Source organism: Nuphar pumila, chromosome 6 (assembly GCF_984573655.1).
Source record: "Nuphar pumila chromosome 6, dmNupPumi1.hap1.1, whole genome shotgun sequence".
NCBI classification, from domain to species: Eukaryota; Viridiplantae; Streptophyta; class Magnoliopsida; order Nymphaeales; family Nymphaeaceae; genus Nuphar; species Nuphar pumila.
Window position 1 is genome coordinate 87,760,718 of NC_143254.1, and position 7,348 is coordinate 87,768,065.

Genomic DNA, 7,348 nt, shown 5'->3' on the forward strand with positions numbered 1-7,348 from the left:
CCTACAACATATGCAATGCTGCAGTTGATACTAGTGTCATAATATTAAGAATTATATAATTGCAAGCTAATCGCTCTGGACCTTTGTTATCCTGTACATGTTGTCATGCACATGGCAGCTTAGTAAGGACACCTCCAAAGGGATTATTGCCATTCATGGTCAGTAAAGATACAGAGAGTACGCACATTTGGCAGTACGTCCAACTGTGACCAAGCTCATAAATTCCAACATTTGCATACCCTTAAAAATGCATGCATAATTAAAGAACAAGCAGTGTGTAAATGAGTTGTGTTCAGGTTGGATGTAGTTGAATCTAGGTTAATTGGGCTCATATTTGAATGCAAAGTGCACCTACCAAATCTAGATGCCACTAGGATTATATATGCCCTATTCAGTACATATAATTGGTTTGGAATTTAATGAATTTTTAAGTCCGAATCAAGTTCAGATTGGGAGTTGGATGCAGAAATAGTTTAACCAAAACAATATTCTGATTATTGTTTTTGGGGAGTCCCATTGGAACGTGATCTTTGGGAGGTTTCCTTATGTGAGATATATACCTTCCTTATTTAAGAACATTTCATTACGTGAGAGTCTCATGACATAATATATATTGGTCTTGCATGTCCGTCTTGGACTCTTTGATTGAGAGGACTTTTTGTTGAGTGTGATCTTCTTGAACTTTCTCGATACCAAATCTTAACTTGGATAATAAATCCTAATATAGTAGTATTCTAACAATAACCACCGTTGGTGACTTTTAAATATCTCATTTATTCTTAAAGCTTTAACATATTTTTTTTAATTTTAACTTTGAGTTATATAGGATGGCACTACAAGAAAAATGTGGATTAGCAACGGGCGCTAATCCGTCACTAAACAGTTTAGTGATGGATTGATGATGGATTAGCGATGGATAGCATCTGTCGCATAATCCTAGTTGCTAATTAGCGACAAAACTTATTTGTCGCTACTTTTGTTGCTAATTTGCGACGGATTAGTGACGAACATGATCCGTCGCGAGTTCGTTGCTAAATAAGCACTGATTTGGGTTTGTGACAGATTATATTCTGTCGCTAAAATAGCGACGAAATATAATCTGTCTCAAACCATCAAAAATTCATCGCTAAATATTAGCGACGAATATTATCCATCGTAAAATTTAAAAAAAAAGAGCCCTGAGGCGTGCGCCTCATACGCCTTGAGGCGCACACCTCGAGGTGAGGTGCGCCTCAAGCTGAGGTGTACACGTCTTGAATTTTTTAATCAAATAAGGGTCAAAGTCCTCATTTGACCAAAAATTAGGGTTTTTTGTGCAGTTTTAACTAAGCTGCTAGTAAAAAATCGGGTATAATCCATAAAAAATCGGGTCTCAAACATAAGCCCAAGAAAAAATTTGGTCCCCCGCTGGGGGAACCCCCCTCCTGTAAGAAAAAAAACTCTGAATCAGGCTCCACAACTCATCTTCATATGATGACATTGCACGCTTAACAATTGCAATGTGTGTATTGTTCCATGCGTTGTTATCCACAATTACAGTTCTGGCAGTTATTTGATAACCATAATCCCAACATGACATCACTTTAGCATCCGGAGGTGTATTCTGGCACGACCAAAAGTAGGCCTCACAATAGTCATCAAAGATAACCCTACCACCATGGGCACCTCTTGCAGCCAAGACTATGAAAGGTGAAGAATATGCCTCTGATGTGACCCATGTGCAGTGTATAACATATCTGGATAGTAGGTAAAATGTAGCTACAAGCAGAGCAATAGCTCCATCTCTTTGGAAAGGAAGAGATGAATCAAGTCATGCTTGTCACAAAAACAAAGTTCAATGTTAACCGGTTAATATATGCAAGTGAAAATGAAACCATGGTAAAATGCAGCTACAAGCAGAGGAATAACTCCATCTCTTTGGAAAGGGAGAGATGAATCAAGTGATGTGCCTCACAAAAACAAAGTTCCATGTTAACCTGTTAATGTATGAAAGTTGAAATGAGATCATCATCCTAACTGTGTCACACCTTATACTACTGTTTGGCGTTAAAAGCCCTACCAAGTTACCAACTCCATGCAAGAGGACGCAGTTCATCATAATGAGAGAACATAACAATAGGAAGAAAAAAAAAGCCAAAAGGGGCACAAATGGAAGCAATTAGCTTAGGGATTCTGTAAGAGGAAAGTACATATATGCTGCAGGAAAAAGATTTTGCTTCAGAATACGTGTACAATAAGATTATGAAGTACTTTGTATCAACAATGCTAAATGGTAGATCAAAGCATCAAATATTAAGCAACATTCTCACGTTCTTAACTATATAGCTCTAGTTGCGAGTCTTTTTCTTTTGAGAAGACTTTAAGCTATTTTCGATAAACTCAGAAGAACAAAAATTTTCATAAAAAATCAGGTGAAAATGTCATGAAAAGGCTGAAAATTTGACACTGCTTGTAAGCATCACAAGGAAACATTGAAATTTTCTATGAAAATAATTAATTCCTGGAATTTTCTTTTTTACTAAAAAACTTTGCTGATATTTTTTATTTATCTCAATCAAGCAATAAACTCACCTCCAGTTAGCAATTGCCTTTGCAGTGTTCTCTAGTTCCATAGGATCTGGTGGTGCATGATTCCTGCTAGTTTTCACAGCACACAATCTACAACCCCGTGTACATGTATCCCCTAAAAGCATGATTGTTGCAGTCCCAATACCATCTCCTTCTCCGCCAGCCCCTCCCCCTCCATTCCAACACTGCAAGCAGCAAATCAAACCCCAAATGATCATTTCTTTCAGATGATTATGATCATAAACTTCCAATGTAATTCAATATCATCAATAAAATCCACTAAAAGACATTCCAAAAAAATTTCAGATTTCGAGTTGTAGATAATGCTTAATTAAAGATCAAACCGATCATGAAATGATCAAGAGATCTCAAAAGATGGACACAATATCCCATAAATAAGAGGCAGGTTGGATCCATGCTAACCTTCTGTTTTTTGCAAGTGTTGGCTGCCCCATGTTATGCACTTGGTAATCAGAGCATTTCAAGATTGCATCAAGCAATGCCTCTCGATCAAAAACAGAAAAGATCTACCTACTTAATGAAATGCCAAATATTAACACACAAATCCCAAAACAAGTACTCCTACACCTGTGAACAAAAGGAACCCCCTGCATAGTCATAACAAGCTAAAAAGTATTATTTCCATGCAATTTCACTTCAAAGACAAATTCAAGTACCATGAACCAAAAGCTCAAAAGTTTGAAAGAGTTCCCCGAGGACATCATTTCCATTGATGGTAAAAGAAAAAAGGTTGTTTAGATTCAAATCATAACCCGTAAAGCTATGATGAACAACCGTTTCAACATAACTAAATAACCCAAACAATACTTTGATAGAAATAACCATATTTAGAAATGCACATTTCATCAGAATAGATGAATTCTGCTTCAGAAGCAAATAGACCACAACCAAGACTATGTCATAGCTATTATGTTCCTCAGATTATTTACAAGTGGTATTAATAAAGATTCAATTGGATCAAATGATAACAGAACAATGATGGAGGGGAAACGTGGGCCCCATAGCATCCTACATTGGGCTTGTTTTCCTATGGGAGGTGTTTGCTTCACCTACCACAGGAAAATGACCATTTTTCATATGAAATCTGTCCTTTTTCGGTGAATAATTGTGCCCTTAGAAACAGATGCTCAAGGTACAACAAATAACATTATTTTCCCTCAAGTGTTAAAAGCCATGCATACATTCATCATGCTACAAGCCATTTATATACTCTTAACAAAAAAGGGAATGAATTAAACTATGAGTCAATAATTACCTTTGTTTCATGTAGTATTCTTGTTCTTTGTATGTTTTCTTTTTCTCTTAGTTGCTGATTTTTAGGACTGTTCATGATAAAACTTGTCTTTTGTGGAACCAGGGGGTAAAGAAATGTATAGAGAAAGTAGGGATTGGTTTTATTATGAGTCATGAGTACCATCCAACAATGAAAATTGTTTCCCCTGTATAAAAAAATTGAAATTGAAGACAATATTCAACATACTAGGCCCAATGTTGAATCCATCACGGGTTCCATATGCTATTGTTGGTGTCTATCATCAAGAACTGGTAATTTAAAAGTTTCCTTCAATATGCTCTTTAGTTTGTATTTTTCATTCTTCTTGTATGTTCCCTTTTCCTGTACTGCTCTCTAGTTGTTTAGGCTAAGGAATGGTTATATCTTCACTTTTTATGAAGGAATTTTATTAATTTAATGTACTTTGTAGTTTGCTCTCTTTATTCTTCTCATTTATCTTGATCACTTCACTGTAGCGACTAGCAACGTTGTGTTTTTCGCTCCTTATCAAGTCTGATACATGACACAAGGGCAGATTGCTATGGTATCCAAATAGCAACTTTTCTCATCAAGTTTCATCATTAAAGATATCATTTTAGTCATGAAAACTTAATGCCTTGCGAATCACCCTCTGCTTCTTTTGGAGTGCATCAAAATTGGCTTAAGGGTGAAGAATTCAAATATTGATAGAAACAAAAAAAGAAAGAAAAAGAAGTATAAATCTCCATAAGCGCATTCACATGATCAACTATCCCCTTTATTCATCACCATGTTATTAAGAAGAAGAACAATGTATAAGCTTTTATGCAACCCCTTGTTACTCTAAAACTTAAATTTCTTAAAAGCAACAAACTCCCAGTCTTTGAATCATACAGACTTCATCTTACCAAAAGAAAATCAAAACTCTACCTCATAATCAGCACCACCAACCTAAAACTTTCTTCCAGAGAATTTTGACTAGACCTAACAAGTCAGGACATGTAACTATAAAGCAACCAAAATAATTTCTAGACGCGAGCAATATATACAATTCAAAAAAAATGCACACAAAAATCTACTTAACGCCATTATCAACAACAAAATCCTAAACTCCCATCATTCAACACCACCACCAAATTCCTTGAACCAAAAAAAGAAACTAACGTTACCAATGTTGGGGCACTGGAATTTAGAGAGAGAGAGAGGGGTCACCTCCCCAATGGTAGGGCATTGGGCTTCCTCACAGACGGTATTGAGCTTCAGATGGGACAGTGAATCCTTGAGATCCCTGTACCTCTCTCCTTGTGCGGCCCTCTGCCTCAACCATTCTGACTTCTTCACGTCTGGTTCGCACCCCGTGTAGCATCCCAGGCCTCCAGGGTAAGACCAGCTCGCCAAAACAACGATTGATTTGAAGAGCTTGGGTGGATTTGCCAACGATGAACCAGAAATCTTTTAAAACGATGAGTTTGTTGCCTCTGATCTGATGGTGGTGGCGAATGGAAGGAAAGAGGCATGATTCGAGAACTTGGGTTTTCTTGGGTGGAGAAAAATCGAAGGAAAATGTGAAAGAGAGGGGAAAAGAAGAGGGGAAAAGGAAAGGAGAGAGGAAGGAGGGGAAGACGAGTCGGCCGACGAGGGTCGGCGACGATATGGCTCTGATCGGTCTGCGGACGAGGAAGAGAAGGGAAAAGAAGAGAAGGCTCAGGGGCCGCTGCATACAGTGAAAGGGGGAAAAGTGTGAAGGGGGTGAAAAAAATTTTGTGGTTTAAATTGAAAAGTAGCGACGCAAAATCCGTCTCTAATTAGCGACAGACAAATATTGTCCCTCATCCGTCGCGAAGTTGAGATGAAATATTTTCGTCGCTAATTAGCAACGAAATAATTCTATCGCAAATTCCGTCGCTAATTTCAATTATGGCGATGACTAGTTTTCTCCAGTTAATCTGTCGCAAATTTGCGATGAAAAACATCTATCACTAATTAACGTTTTCCTTGTAGTGTGGGCTTTATAGGAGATGACCTACCTATGCACTTCTACTCTTCAATAGGTTTTAATTAACTCTTATTTATTATTTTATTATTTTATTATTTTATTAATTGATTTTATTTAATGACTTTACATGTAATCTAAATTATTTTAAATTTATATAAAATTCTTTTAAATGTTTATTTGGCATAATTATCTAAATTCTTTGATCAAAAATGTTATTTTCTTTTGAAATAAATTTTGAGTATTATTTTCACAGGTCGACAAGAATTTTACTGTTTTACTACCATCCATTATCCAATGTACATCTTTGTTAAAGGACCAAGGCTGAAGCACGTGTATCTTAATCGAAATCAACGGACGAAATCAATGGAAGTACCGCTAAGTTACGCCAGTACAAAGCCTTGCCGGCCGTGTAAGTATGGACACACGTGGGCCTTGGGTCCCACAGAATACGGTACACATGTTCTTCAATTACAATAAATGCTAACCTACAACTCAGGGTATTAATAGTAGCAAATGACCTAAATGCGCTTGCTTCATTCTACGTTTCCATGTCCTTCCTCAACTTCCTCCACGAACGCTTCAGGACCTTTTCCGTCTTTTCATAGTTCTCTCTCTCTCTCTCTTTATATCAGATAAAAATAAAAAAGGAGATCTAAACGGACGACTGCAGTTGTTCTCTTGCCGTATGCAAAGACAAAAGGACGGTTTTGTCATCACTCAGCTTGGCGTTCTTGGTGGCCGGAAAACTTTCCGGGCCGGGATGAGTCGGAGGCGTCGCTGTGGGAACGTGTTTCTTTACTGCTTTCAAGGCCCGTTTGGCGTACGGACGTCTCTCTGACCACCGGGTCAGTGACGTACCGAGAGTCAGCTGATCGACTTAGGGCTGCACCTTGATCTCTCACCACCGACACTCCACATGGGCTTTGACTCGGATACAGGGGACTCGAACCGGTCTGGTTGGCTCCTTGTCGTGTCAAGTATTGGAGACTCGCTAAATAGCGAGTACTGTGGATTGGGTGGGAATGTGGAGGTGGGCTCGACCAAGTCACCCAAGTTCTTAGTTTGACAATAATAGTGGCCAGGTCTTGTGTTCACCTAGGTTTGCTGGTTTAGCCCACATGCACTAGAGACTCGGCTAAAAAAATTATATCGAACGCAACGATGGACTTAAAGTAAAGCAAGTTCTCAGTTTTACCAAATATGTGAATTGTTGCTAATAGGCTTGAATTGGCTCATTAGTACTGAACCGGATCAAAACTGAATTTTTTAAGGGATGAAAATCGGTTTAATGTTTTTTTTTATCCTTTTCTATTTTGAGGTGGCTTGTGTAATTTTTAAAAAATTTCTTTTTAATGACACATATATGTTATCTGATGGTTCAAAATTTGGCTTGAGGATTCAGACAACATTGCTTGATCTGGCAATTCAAGGGCCTCACTTTAGAAGAATGAAACATGCAAGGCACTAGGGGTGCACATGAGCCGAGTTTTGGCTCAAAAAAAGCTCGGTAC